The 14,314-nt window shown below is 35.9% G+C and overlaps 1 pseudogene; it reads right to left on the reverse strand.

Annotated features, from left to right (window-relative positions):
• The window catches only part of LOC107627122, a 9,989-nt pseudogene continuing 5,590 nt past the window's right edge, over positions 9,916-14,314 (reverse strand).

Below are 14,314 nucleotides of genomic sequence, written 5' to 3' on the forward strand. Positions count from 1 at the left end.
CTTTGTCTTTTTTTTAACTAGTATAAAATATTTTATAATACTAATTTGATTTTTTATTTAAGAAAATATTAATATAGTGGTAAAGAGTGAATTTTTGGTGAAGAACAAAGATTGCTTCTTTTAATAAAGAAAAATCTTAAAAAAATTATCTTGCACATATTCTATATAATTTTAGTAAAAATTTTGGCTCTCAATTCCATAAAGTTTTTACCAAAAAAAGTTCTTAAAAAAGAGTAAAAAATAAAAGAGGACGGTAGTAAAGTTCTAAAATCGAATTAATCAATTCGATTGGGTTGATCAAAAATTAGTTCTTTGACTTATTCAATTCTTGGGTAAATTTTGTTTGCAATGAACCAATAAAAAATTAACTGAACCAGTAGTTAACTGATAAATTAGATAAGTTGGGAGCAATTCTTGCAGTTTTTGGACAATTTTTTTTTTAAATTTCATCCATAAGATTGTATTTGTTTTTGAGAATAGGACAAAAAAAGACATTAAAAATAAGACATAAAGGATAGAGATATAAAATTTTGTGCTTTTGTATTTGTTTAGTGATAAACTAAAACAAATTATAAAAATATAATTTATTCTCATTTTTTTATTTAAAGAATTTGAGAAGAAAAATATAATAATAAAAAATATAATTATGAAAAATTAATAAGAATAATGAAAGAAAAAATAAAAATAAGTTGTATCCCTTATTAGTATCTTTGTGTCCTTCCTATCAAGATGGATACAAAAAACACTAATTTAGTGTCTCTGGAGACATTATCTCTGTCTATGTCTCCTCCGTCAAACACGATTTTGTGTCTCTGTATCCCTGTCTCTGTAAATAAACATAACCTAAATGATATTTTTTTTAGTTTAAAAAAAGAAAAAAAATTAAAGATAACACTTTTAATTTATATTTAATTATTTACCAATTACCACACTTCTAGATAGATATAGGAGGCCCATAACCCACCACCACTTTTTAAGTTTTGAACAAAAGGTAAATGTTAATTTGGTACCCGAAAGATTTAGACAATGACAAAATGGTACCTAATAGATGTTATCGACAAAATAGTCCCTAGACAATTTTTAATTTTGACAAAAGTGACCATCCGTTGCTTAACTCCATTTTCATTAACGAAAAACGCTAAGTTGGCAAAAAAAATTTGATAAAATCCCTAATTTACCCCTTAATAACAAATCCTAATCTCATTCTCTCTCACTCCAACTCCTATCGTCACCTATCTCTCACTCCATTTTCATTAACAAAAAACGCTAAGTTGGTAAAAAAAAATTGATAAAATCCCTAATTTACTCCTTAGTCACAAATCCTAATCTCATTCTCTCTCACTCCAACTCCCATCGTCACCTATCTCTCACCCTATCTCAATTCTTCCATCACTCTATCTTCTCACCACACAACATCATCATCATCTTGTTCTTTATCAACAATAATAAGAATGAATTTTTTACAGACAAAAAATAAAAAAAGACAACGGTTCTGAATCTGGCTACATTTTTTGAATTCAAACTCTTGGTTAAACAATTCTTTACAAAATTGTTCAAAGGCTTCGCCGACAAATCGAACCTTGTGATGATGAAACTTGATTCGTTGCAAAGGACCCATCCGAAGGAATCCTGGGAGAATTCTTCGTTGCCATCGTGATACACGGAAATAGGCGTGGACACCGTTGATGGCGAGTTTTCGATCAGCGTTAGGGAATGGTTGTAACTCCATGCTTCTCTTGGGGGTTCTCTTTGTTTCCTTCTCAGCATATTATCTGAGGTTGGGATCTGGTATTTATGTTCTTCTTCTCTTCTTCGTTGTGGTGGTGGTGTTCTTCTTCTCCTCTGCGGTGCTATTTTTATTTTTCTTCTTCTTTTTGATTGTTGCTTTAATGTGTTTTGTTTCGATTATATTTGATTGTCGTTTCTATTTTTCTTTATGGTTATGTTATCGTTGCTTCTATTTTTCTTCTTCCTCACCTCCCCGCTATCAGAATTTTCGTGAGTGATTATGGATAAAAAAAATTAGTTCATTCATAAATTTTGATTATCATTTAGTTGCTAAAGTTTTAATCTTTCTCCCGAAAAATGAATGAGTTTGGCTTGTTGATAGTGATGCCACGGGGTTGATGATGATGATTTTTCATTTTCATCTGTGAAGAAAAAGAAGAAAGAAAGAATACAGACGAAAGAGAGAGAAAGAGATAGATATAGTGACAGTAGAATCAAGGGTAAATTTGGAATTTCATCAAATTTTTTTGCCAACTCAGTTTTTTTCGTCAATGAAAACAGAGTTAAATGACGGATAGTCACTTTTGTCAAATTTAAAAATTGTTCAATGACCATTTTGTCAATAACATCTATTAGGTACCATTTTGTCAGCGCCTGAATTTTTCGGGTACCAAATTAGTATTTATCTCTTTCTATTGCATCATACAGGACCACACAAAAGTTTATAGCCAACAATATTTAAGTGTTGGTTAAACTTAAGAATAAACTACCATTTGTATCTATAAACTTTATAAATACCAATAAAAGTACCATCAAACAAAGAAATTAATGTTGTACCCATGAAAGATGAGTTTCGTGTGACAAAAGTATCCAAACTCTAATTTTTTGTTAACTTTTTAATAAAATTCCTAAATTACCCCCATCCTTTACCTTCTTTCCCAAACATCCGGTATGCAAATTCTTCCCTTGTATCTCCATAACCCTTCATCATCCTTAGTGAATTCTTTGCGCCTCTTATCACCAACTGGCTGAAACAATTGCCGAAGCCTCTGCTCATCTTGTTGAGCTCTTTGTATTTCTGATTTTAACGTGCTTGAGATTTGTAGTTGGTTCAAACAAGCTCTTCCGGCAACTTCACCAATATCCAGCTTAAGATCTACAAACTTATCCACTAGCTCTTCTTCCTTGATTCTCATCCAAGCTATTGTTAGAGATTTCCGACTCGAAGCGTCTGCTACCACGTTCGCCTTTCCAGGGTGATAACACAACTCAAAATCATAATCTTTAAGCAATTCCATCCATCTTCTCTGGTGCATATTTAGCTCCTTCTGATCAAAGATATACTTGAGACTCTTATAATAAAAAAAGACGCTAAACCTTACTCCGTACAAGTGGTGTCTCCAAATCTTCAATGCAAACACGATCGCCGCTAATTCCAAGTCATGAGTGGGGTAATTTACCTCATGCGGTCTCAGCTGACGCGATGCGTAAGCCACCACATTCTGATGTTGCATCAACATGCAACCCAAACCTTTCAAGGAAGCGTCACAGTACACTTCAAACGGTTCATGCGGTTTCGGTAAGATCAAAACAGGTGCTGAAGTTAATCTCTGTTTAACGTCTAAAAACTCTCTTTGCACTCCGACGTCCACACGAATGGCACCTCTTTCCTTGTTAATTTCGTCATCGGTAGTGCAATCCGGAAAAATCCTTCAATAAATCTCCGGTAATATCCGGCTAAACCCAAAAAGCTCCTGACTTCCATCACAGTCGTCGGTCTTTCCCATTCCATCACCGCTTCTACCTTAGAAAGATCTATGGCTATTCCTCCTTTACTCACCACATGGCCTAAAAACTTTACTTCCTCCTTCCAGAACTCGCACTTTGACAACTTAGCATACAACTTCCGCTCCTTCAAGATTTGCAACACAATCCTCAAGTGTTCCTCATGCTCTCTTACCGTCTTAGAGTAAACCAAGATGTCATCTATGAAAACCACCACGAATTTGTCCAAAAAGGGACGAAACACTCTGTTCATGTAATCCATGAAAATAGCAGGTGCATTCGTTAACCCAAAGGACATTACCATAAACTCGTAGTGTCCATAGCGTGTCCTAAACGCAGTCTTAGGAATATCATCCTCCTTCACCCTTATCTGATGGTAACCGGATCTCAAATCAATCTTGGAAAACACTCCAGCTCCTTGCAATTGATCCATCAAGTCATCTATTCTTGGCAGCGGGTACTTATTCTTCACAGTCACTTTATTCAACTGTCAGTAATCCACGCACAAGCGCATTCCTCCATCTTTCTTCTTCACCAATAAAACTGGCGCTCCCCACGGTGATACACTCGGTCGAATGAACCTCTTGTTCAGAAGCTCTTCCAACTGAGTCTTTAACTCTGCCAGCTCTATCGGAGCCATTCTATACGGCACAATTGATACTGGTCCGGCTCCCGGCACTAATTCGATCGCAAATTCAATTTCCCTCTGAGGTAGGAACTCAGGGATATCTTTCGGAAATACTTCTGGAAAATCTCTAACCACCGGTATCTGATCTAAGCTTTGGGCATCCCCAATGCATTAGCAGCAAATAGAATAAATCCCTGACACTCCTCCCCACTACAATGCACCATTACAGAGTTTAGGTAATATCCCGTAGCTACCATTGCTCCATTTTCTCCTTCCGGCATAAACCAAATTGTTTGTTCAAAACAATCCAACAAAACCCAGTTCTTCGACAACCAATCAAACCCCAAAATCATTTCAAGCCCTACCATTGGTAAACAGAACAAATCATGCACAAACTCTCTCCCCTCAAGCTTGAAACCTACTTGTCTACAACCTGACCTAGTCATAACTGTTTGATACGGAGTATGTACATGCAGATCAAAAGGCAACTCTGACACTTTCAAGCCTAATTCCTCAACCTTAGCAAAAGAAATAAACGAATGCGAAGCTCCAGTATCATATAATGCAACTAAGGATTTATCACCAATTAGATATATACCTCTCATCAACGGATCCACCTTAGAAGCATCCTTGGCATTCACAGCAAAGACCCGACCTTGATGCTGACTCTGGCCCACATTCTGATTCCTGCCACGAGTGCAATCCCTCGCAAAATGACCAGGCAAGCCACAGTTGAAGCACCCACCTATACCAATCTTGCAAGAGTCATATGGATGAAAACGTCCACAACGATCACAAGCTAAATCCGAAGAACCCTTACTCTGATTTCCTCTCCCTTTGCCACGCTGAATCTGGTCATGTGTGTTCTTTCTGAAGCCTCCTTGACCTTGAGGTGCATATCCTCCTCTCTTGAAGCTTTGTCCTCTCGGATGAAGGTACTTGCCACGCCCACGACTAGAGCTTCCTCCATGAGTATCCTTAGATGCCGCCACGGTCTTGGCATACTCCTCCACTACTCTAGCCTTATTCACCAAGTCGGAGAAGACACGGATCTCCATCGGAGCCACAGCAGTGATAATGTTGTCCTTCAACCCCCTCTGATACTTAACGCATCTCCAGCTCTCGTAAGTCTCCAGGTCACCCTGACACACCCGAGAAAACCTACAAAGCTCTTCGAACTTGTTAGTGTACTCGGTCACAGACATGGAACCTTGCTTCAGCTGCATTAGCTCCATCTCCTTTGCTTCCCTTGCAGACTCAGGGAAATACTTCTTATAGAAAGTCGTTTGGAACACCTCCCATGGAATGTCGGCGTTTTGAAGCTGTAGCAAACGCCACTCAGCTTACTACCAGGGCTGGGCCTCTCCCGCTAGTTGATAAGTGGCAAACTCTACATATTGATTAATAGGAACATGTTGCGCCTGTAAAGCACGCTCCATAGCCTGGAACCAGTGGTCTGCTTTAGTAGGATTTGTGAACCCTCGGAAAGTTGGCGGATGAACCTTGAGGAACGTTGCCAAGGTCATCGGAACTACTCCCGTGTTATCGCCGTTTCCCTCAACATTATCATTGGCATTTCCTTCTCCGTTCCCATTATCATTCCCTGCCGGTTGGCCTAACCTCTGCACAGCTTGCAGAGTCACAGCAGCATTCGCCTCCATGGTATTTGCTAAGTTAGCCATGGCCGCCAGAAACTTGGCATGGTTATCAGTTGGCTGCTCATTCTTACTTTCTCGCGTACGTGTTCGACCTCACCCGCGAGTGGCCATGTAGGGTTCCTGTCTACACCAAACAATCGATATCAAGGTGATCAGTCTCAATATCAAAAGCCTAGTGCTTCAATTATCCCAAACAGGCACTCACAAACAAGCATGCTATGCATATATCAAGTAGATAACCTAATAGCATCAAAGAAAAGACACATAGAGTATATAATGAAGCACAATCGGTCCATCCCTCAGGCTCACGAGGACAAACAACTCTGATACCACTAAATGTAACACCCTAATTAGCCTAAGCCTTATCTCGCGTCGTAAAGCAAAGGTTAATCAGAGGTTACGACAGTTCTAAGCTCATACGTATAATATATAGAAGAATAATATAATATCTAGAAGCCCGATGAAAGATATAGCTCAAATATTGGATTTGAAAAGCGCAAAGCGTACTAACGAGCTACTAGCTTAAGGCACAGGAAACAGATAAGATACAACAAAATATAAGTATATAATATCATAGGAAACTAGCCTCGACTCGCGGAGTTTAAGCCGACTGGCCATATACAGACCATACAAAAACCTAGCAGTTTAAAAATAGCTTATACAAGTTGTTCTCTCAAATACAAGCCTCTAGGCTAAACAAAATACAAAAGTGAGAGACATATAAACAAAATAAACCAAAAAGACTCCAAATGAAACCAAGATCCTCCGCTCCTGTCACCATCCAAAACAACTCACCAAGGTGGGTTGCGACTTGCATCTGAAAAACACAACAAAGATATGGTATGAGAACCGGAGGTTCTCAGTATGGTAACAGTGCCCAGTGATGTAGGATATAAGACCCCGGGACGCCAAAGGCAATCCTAAGCTCCATATCCATCACAAGATTCAAGCTTAAAGCATTATAAAACAAATAAGCATAATATAAACCTTATCATAAATAAACCGGGTGAACTATCTTAAAGGATTTCTACTCTAACCATACACCGCTGTCCCACGGCCTTCACCAACCTATCCTCCATGCGATCCCATCGCCACCGCCTACCGAACCTCCTCAATCCCAGTAGAAAGCACAATTAATAACAATGCAAGTAATTCACAAGTAACAGCATACAAGGCAAGTAGATCAAGTAAGCAAATAGACATGTTATTCAATTAGGCATACAATTACAAGTCGTCAAAGCAAACAAACAGGTAGAAATGCATATGATGAATGCCTGCCCTACTGGCTGTGATATCACATTGTCGGTTCAACTGCCAACCCGACACATCTCCATGGAGACGTCGCCCTTCGGATTACTCATATGGGAACCCCCGAGATATAGTGCCCGGATCACTGTCCAGGTACTGGCGCCTGCACGCTCTATAGGTCCGAAGGGATGCGAGTGGGATACTCTTGCCACAGACCTCACATCTCAACGCAAGCAGGACGAACTACCGCCCTTACGCCGCTGCCGCTACCTCGACAGGCGAGATCCAATCGTCGTCCCTGTCGGGCGCATAGCGTCTCATATTCTAAGTAAAAACAATATCTCAGTGGTTTTCAGAAAAAAATTTCAGTATACAGAGATCCTTCGTCTCAATCCGAGTCCTCGACTCATCTCAACCACTGTCCCTTTCATAACTCAGTTTCCAAGGTCAAAAGTTCATCATTCCTTATCTCATATATCTCTTATCCTCCACCCAACGTCAAATCATTCTCAGCACGCCAGAAACCTAAACCTCCATTTTCTAATTTATCATAAAACCATGTTCTAAAAACCTTAAGTTACATCCCATGTTCCAATACTCAAAAATTAAGCCCATAAGTTTTAAAATGGTGTTTTAGAAGCTTACAACCATGTTGGAAAGGTAGAATAGTTGAAAACAAATAAAATTTTGAGAATCAGGACTTGTGCGGCCGCACAAGGGTCTGTGCGTGCGGACACTCCTGAGAGTTTTGAAATGTGCGCATACGCACAGGTGTTAATTTTTACAAAGATCTGTGCGCTCGCACAACCTGTGCCAACGCCCCCAACAGACTGACCTTCCCGACGTGTGCATCCGCACAGACCTGTGCGTCCGCATAGGTTGAAGTTTTTTCTTAGATGTGCGCACAAGCTGTGCTGGCGCTACGAAAAAAATGCACTTCCCTGCCTGTACGTGCACACAGACGTGTGCGTCCGCACAGGTCACAATATTTGCAGGGTGTGCGTCCGCACGAGGGTGTGCGCCTGCACACATAAAAAATCATAAAATTCTGCAACTTTGCAGAATTTCAGATTTTTCACACCAACTTTGAAGGATCATAACTTCCTCTACAAAATTCCAATTTTCACAAATTTTATATCGATCTAAAGAGTTTTCAAAGATCTTTAATTATAAACAAATTTCAATCAATTTTGAAAACCAAGGCAAAAGTTATGATCGTGCAAAGTTCACCAAAAACCCAATTTTACCAACTTCACAATTTACACAATTTCTTACCATATACATTCCAAACCGTACCATACCATTCCAAACCCCCTTCTCTCATCAGAATTTACCTTTTTGGGTCATATCACACTAATCATACCACAATTTCTTTCACCTTTCATTTATCACATATATATAACATATCCACCAATCATCATCATCTCATTACCAAGTCTCATCATCAACTCAACCAAGATTCATATTCATAATCAACAAAACTCAAGCATCTAATCTATCATATTTCAACTTCATCATGTAATCACAACAACACATCAATACATTATGACTCATCAACACTAACAATCATCAACATCATACAATTTCCAACCTATCCTATAGGTCACTAGCCTAAGTGTCCATGAATATTATATACTACATAGAGAAAACCGAAACCATACCTTGGCTGATTCTCTTTATGCACCCAATTTCCAACTTAGCACAAACAAGCTTCCAATCACAATCCAAGCTTTCAAATCCACTCCAGTAAGCACAAATAAGTTCCAAGAGCTCCCAAAGCCACAACAATCAAACCATATACATATAAATCACCACCAATCAACCTAGGGCTTAACATAAATCAAATCTCACAAGGTTTTAGTATCTCTTACCTCTCCCAACAGATTTGATGGTCACAATCCAAGGCTAAGCAAGAATTAGAGCAAACCAAAACATCCAAAATCACAAAAACTCATTCAACCAAAAACTCTATATACCCAAAATTTTCAAGAGAGAAACTGGAAAGATTTCGTAAATACCTTGAGGGTTTCTTAAGTGGATTTTGTAGAGATCTTCACAAGGAACGCGTAGCCACTGACGGTACGCAAATCAGAGCACCGTAGCTCAAGATATGAGCTTTAGAAATTTGGGATGAACAGAAACCATGGGGTTTCTCTTCTTCCCCCTTTTCAGCATGCAAGTGTAGTGTTTGGTTATGTGTTGTGCTGAAAATGGGTTCATTTAAGTGTATTTAGATGTTGGGCTTGGGCCCAACTTGGGTCCGGTCCAACCCGTTAGCATTTTTAGCCCGTTTGGCCCAACTTCGGGCCAAACCTTTAAATTAACGCCCGATTTTCCATTTCTAACATTTTTCTAATATTTTTGCTGGTTTTCACTTTTTTTCATGCGGTACCGGGCAGACTTAAACCGGTTCAACCGGTTCAACTATCGGTTCACGATTTTTCACGATTTTTCGTGGAAGGCACATTTTCAGACTCAGAAAAACCCACTGAGTCCAAAAATCACCTTTATCAGAATCTAATTTGGGCAATTAATCACTTAATTAATCAGTCGATTAGCCGTGATTCTTACAAAAGTACCCATCAAACAAAGAAATTAATGTTGTACACATGAAAGATGAGTTTCGTGTGACAAAAGTATCCAAACTCTAATTTTTTGTTAACTTTTTAATAAAATTCCTAAATTACCCCCATCCTTTACCTTCTTTCCCAAATTTCCGAACTTTTACAACCCTCACCACCACCAACGCATTTCCTGAATATCACCGCCTCCCCTCCCCTCTCCAGTGCCACTACCCACCGTCACGACTCACGATCGCCAGGACCACTATCATCACCCTTTACCACCATCATCCCCTTTTTTGTATGATCAAACAAGCACCCAAAATTGAAATTTCAGAGCATCAAAAACCTCAAGATTCTCATAGGTAAGAAACCAGAAAAAGAGCGCAATCATGAGAGAGAACAAATTATTGTACAAAATAAAACCCTAAGTGTTCAACTCTAGATTCTTGACCATGTGCTTGATGTAAACCATCTTAGTATGATTGTGACAAGATAAGCAAAATCCAAAGGTAGTTGCTGAGAAGGTAGTTGCCAAGAGCAGAAATGAGGTACTAGAGTGCGGTTAAGAGGTCGGGTAGTTGAATTAGGTGATGTAGTACTTGTTGATGATGGTGAGGAAGCTAAAGCAGAATGCCTAACTGATCACAAGAAAAGAAAATTCTGGAAAGAGGGGGATGAGAGGTAGTAATAATCAAGAAGGTGTGGGTAATGGTGAAGGTTGCAAAAGTTTGGAATTTGAAAAAGAAGATAAAATGTAAGGTATTTTAAAAATGTTATTAAGAAAAAAATTAGAGTTTGAATACTTTTATCACACGAAACTCATCTTTTATGGATATAACGTTAGATATTTTTGTTTAATAAATACTTTTTAGTATTCGCAGATTTCATGGGTAGAAATAGGGGTGTTTATCGGCCGGGTGAAACTGAGTTTGTCTTGATCCAGACCCGACCCTAAATATACATCGGATCTATTTTTTAGACCCTATCCCGGCCCTAGACCCGATGAAATCTAAACATTTTCGGGTCACAACTATACTGGGTCCAAACTGGGTGAAAATCGGGTCTTTAAAGTTTTAAAAATAATTTTTAAAAAAATTTATTTATAAAGAAGAAATTTGTTACCGAAAAGTTGATATCCATATTTGAATTTGTATTTGTCCATAAATTCTAATTTTATTCTTTTTTTATCTATTTTCTAATTCAACAAGTGTGATTAAAAATAAAACAATAAGCTTATAATTAATATAACATAATATTAAAATTAATTTAAAATATATATATCATTTTTAGTTCTCTTAGGATGCACATGGGTCGAATGAAATTGGATTTCTCTTGACCGGATTCGATCCAAAATAATGGCCAAATCTATTTTTAAGACACCTTATCCAGTCTAAACTCGATAAAATTACACCAAATTAACTTTTAAAATGATTTGAAGGTAAACCGGATCTTCCAGGCAAGTCGGGCCATGTGCAGTTTTGGCCCGTAATTTTCCATGTTAAAAAGAAGCAAAATTAACTAGATTTTTTATTTTTTTATTTTTTTTTCAAAATCCTCCCCTCTTACTGTTGGCGGAGCGTCGCACTGTTTTGTTTTCTTTAGGTTTTTTTCCCTCTAATTGGGAGAGAATTTTTGGAATTGTTGTGTACTTGTGTTCCTTTTTTTTATGATTTTTCCCATTTTTCATTCATTATTGCCCCTTAAAGCACAAGAGAAGAAGATATATTAATAGATTAGATTAATAAAAAAGAAAGGGAGACATATATTTTGACCATTTTTTTAAAAGAATTTTCAAAGCAATAATAAATTAACAAAGGAGAAGATTATGATCTATTTTCTTCAACAAGTGTGATTAAAAATAAAACAATAAGCTTATAATTAATATAACATAATATTAAAATTAATTTAAAATATATATATCATTTTTAGTTCTCTTAGGATGCACATGGGTCGAATGAAATTGGATTTCTCTTGACCGGATTCGATCCAAAATAATGGCCAAATCTATTTTTAAGACACCTTATCCAGTCTAAACTCGATAAAATTACACCAAATTAACTTTTAAAATGATTTGAAGGTAAACCGGATCTTCCAGGCAAGTCGGGCCATGTGCAGTTTTGGCCCGTAATTTTCCATGTTAAAAAGAAGCAAAATTAACTAGATTTTTTATTTTTTTATTTTTTTTTCAAAATCCTCCCCTCTTACTGTTGGCGGAGCGTCGCACTGTTTTGTTTTCTTTAGGTTTTTTTCCCTCTAATTGGGAGAGAATTTTTGGAATTGTTGTGTACTTGTGTTCCTTTTTTTTATGATTTTTCCCATTTTTCATTCATTATTGCCCCTTAAAGCACAAGAGAAGAAGATATATTAATAGATTAGATTAATAAAAAAGAAAGGGAGACATATATTTTGACCATTTTTTTTAAAAGAATTTTCAAAGCAATAATAAATTAACAAATGAGAAGATTATGAGACCTCAATCACTTGTGTATCTTCAAATCTACTAATATTGTGTTTGGATATTTCTTTATTATTAATATTAGTAGGAAAATTGAAAGTACTATATCTATTACACAAGTCTAATAATACTTTTAATTTATATGATATATATAATAAAAATACACAATTTTAAGTTTAATTTTTGTGGGCTAACCAGGTACAAATATGCCTTAATATTATTTATATGTCTTTCAATTGGATAAGCAACTATCTAAAGCTATTTCATTAATTAGATACAAAAACACAACATTCATTTTGCAATAATTTCTTTTAATACAAATTACACACGCAATTTAGTAAATTATATTCATTTTTTATTTAATTAATATATTAACTAATTTACTAACGAAGTCAATATTTGTATAATACATAATAACATAAATAATTTAAACATTTTTTATTTTAACTAAGATTGTTTTAAAGTACAATAACAAAAAAGTTAATTCTATAAGTTTAACCATAAATTAAAGTTTTATATAGATTAATATTATCAATAGATCAAAATATCCTTAAGTCTTGTGGTCATCATTTTGACACTCTTATGTGATCACCATTTTAGCACTGCTGAAAATATGGCAAACCAAAATAAAAATTAAAAATAACATATAAAATTAATTATAATTTACACTACTCATTTATATATGATTGATTTAAAGCAATAAAACAAGAAACGAACATTTCAATAGTTGTCAGAATTGAAACTCAAATATTTCCTTTATATAATCATCATGATGATCTTGCATTGTTTCTTCAATAAATTAAATATTTTTTATTTTAACTAAGATTGTTTTAAAGTACCATAACAAAAAAGTTAATTCTATAAGTTTAACCATAAATTAAAGTTTTATATAGATTAATATCATCAATAGATCAAAAATATCCTTAACTCTTGTGGTCATCATTTTGACACTCCTATGTGATCATTATTTTGGCACTCCTGAAAATGTGGCAAACCAAAATAAAAATTAAAAATAACATATAAAATTAATTATAATTTACACTACTCATTTATATATGATTGATTTAAAGCAACAAAACAAAAAACGAACATTTCAATAGTTGTCAAAATTGAAACCCAAATATTTCCCTTATATAATCATCATGATGATCTTGCATTGTTTCTTCAATAAATAAGCAAATAAGTCTCTAAGTCAGCCAAGAAAGTCATTAATTACATGCAAAAAAGTAAAATTACTTTAAGATTTATAATTATTTCTAAACAGAATCAATAATCTTTTAGCTCAATTGTTACTTAAGAGATATACAAACATAATATACAAGTAAACATGCAATTCAAAATTCAAAGTGTTATAGAGGCATTTGACGTGCATGAATCAAAACAAAAATAATTATAACAATCCAATTAAATTAAAGTGACCAAAAGGTAAATACTAATTTGGTACCCAAAAGATTTAGACAATGACAAAATGGTACTTAATAGATGTTATCAACAAAATAGTCCCTCGACAATTTTTAGTTTTGACAAAACTGACCATTCGTTGCTTAACTCCATTTTCATTAACAAAAAATGCTAAGTTGGCAAAAAAATTTGATAAAATCCCTAATTTACACCTTAGTCACAAATCCTAATCTCATTCTCTCTCACTCCAACTCCCATCGTCACTATCTCTCACGCTATCTCAATTCTGCCATCACTCTATCTTCTCACCACACATCATCATCATCTTGTTCTTTATCAACAATAACAAGAATGAATTTTTTACAGACAAAAAATAAAAAAAGACAACGGTTCTGAATCTGGCTACATTTTTTGAATTTAAACTCATGGTTAAACAATTCTTTACAAAATTTTTCAGAGGCTTCTGGTGCACGAAATTGTGATCTCAGGCAACGGCGCTAAAAACTCTGTACGCACGTCTTAATAAATCGTTTTTCATTCACAACTTCGATACAACTAACCAGCAAGTGCACTGGGTCGTCCAAGTAATAAAACCTTACGTGAGTAAGGGTCGATCCCACGGAGATTGTTGGTATGAAGCAAGCTATGGTCACCTTGTAAATCTCAGTTAGGCTGATATAAAATAGTTATGGAGTTTTCGAAAATAAATAATAAAGAGATAGAAAATAATGATAGAAATACTTATGTATATCATTGGTGAGAATTTCAGATAAAGGTCTAGAGATGCTTTTGTCCCTCTGAACTTCTGCTTTCCTGCTGTCTTCATCCAATCAGTCCTACTCCTTTC

This window comes from Arachis ipaensis, chromosome B02 (assembly GCF_000816755.2).
Source record: "Arachis ipaensis cultivar K30076 chromosome B02, Araip1.1, whole genome shotgun sequence".
NCBI classification, from domain to species: domain Eukaryota; kingdom Viridiplantae; phylum Streptophyta; class Magnoliopsida; order Fabales; family Fabaceae; genus Arachis; species Arachis ipaensis.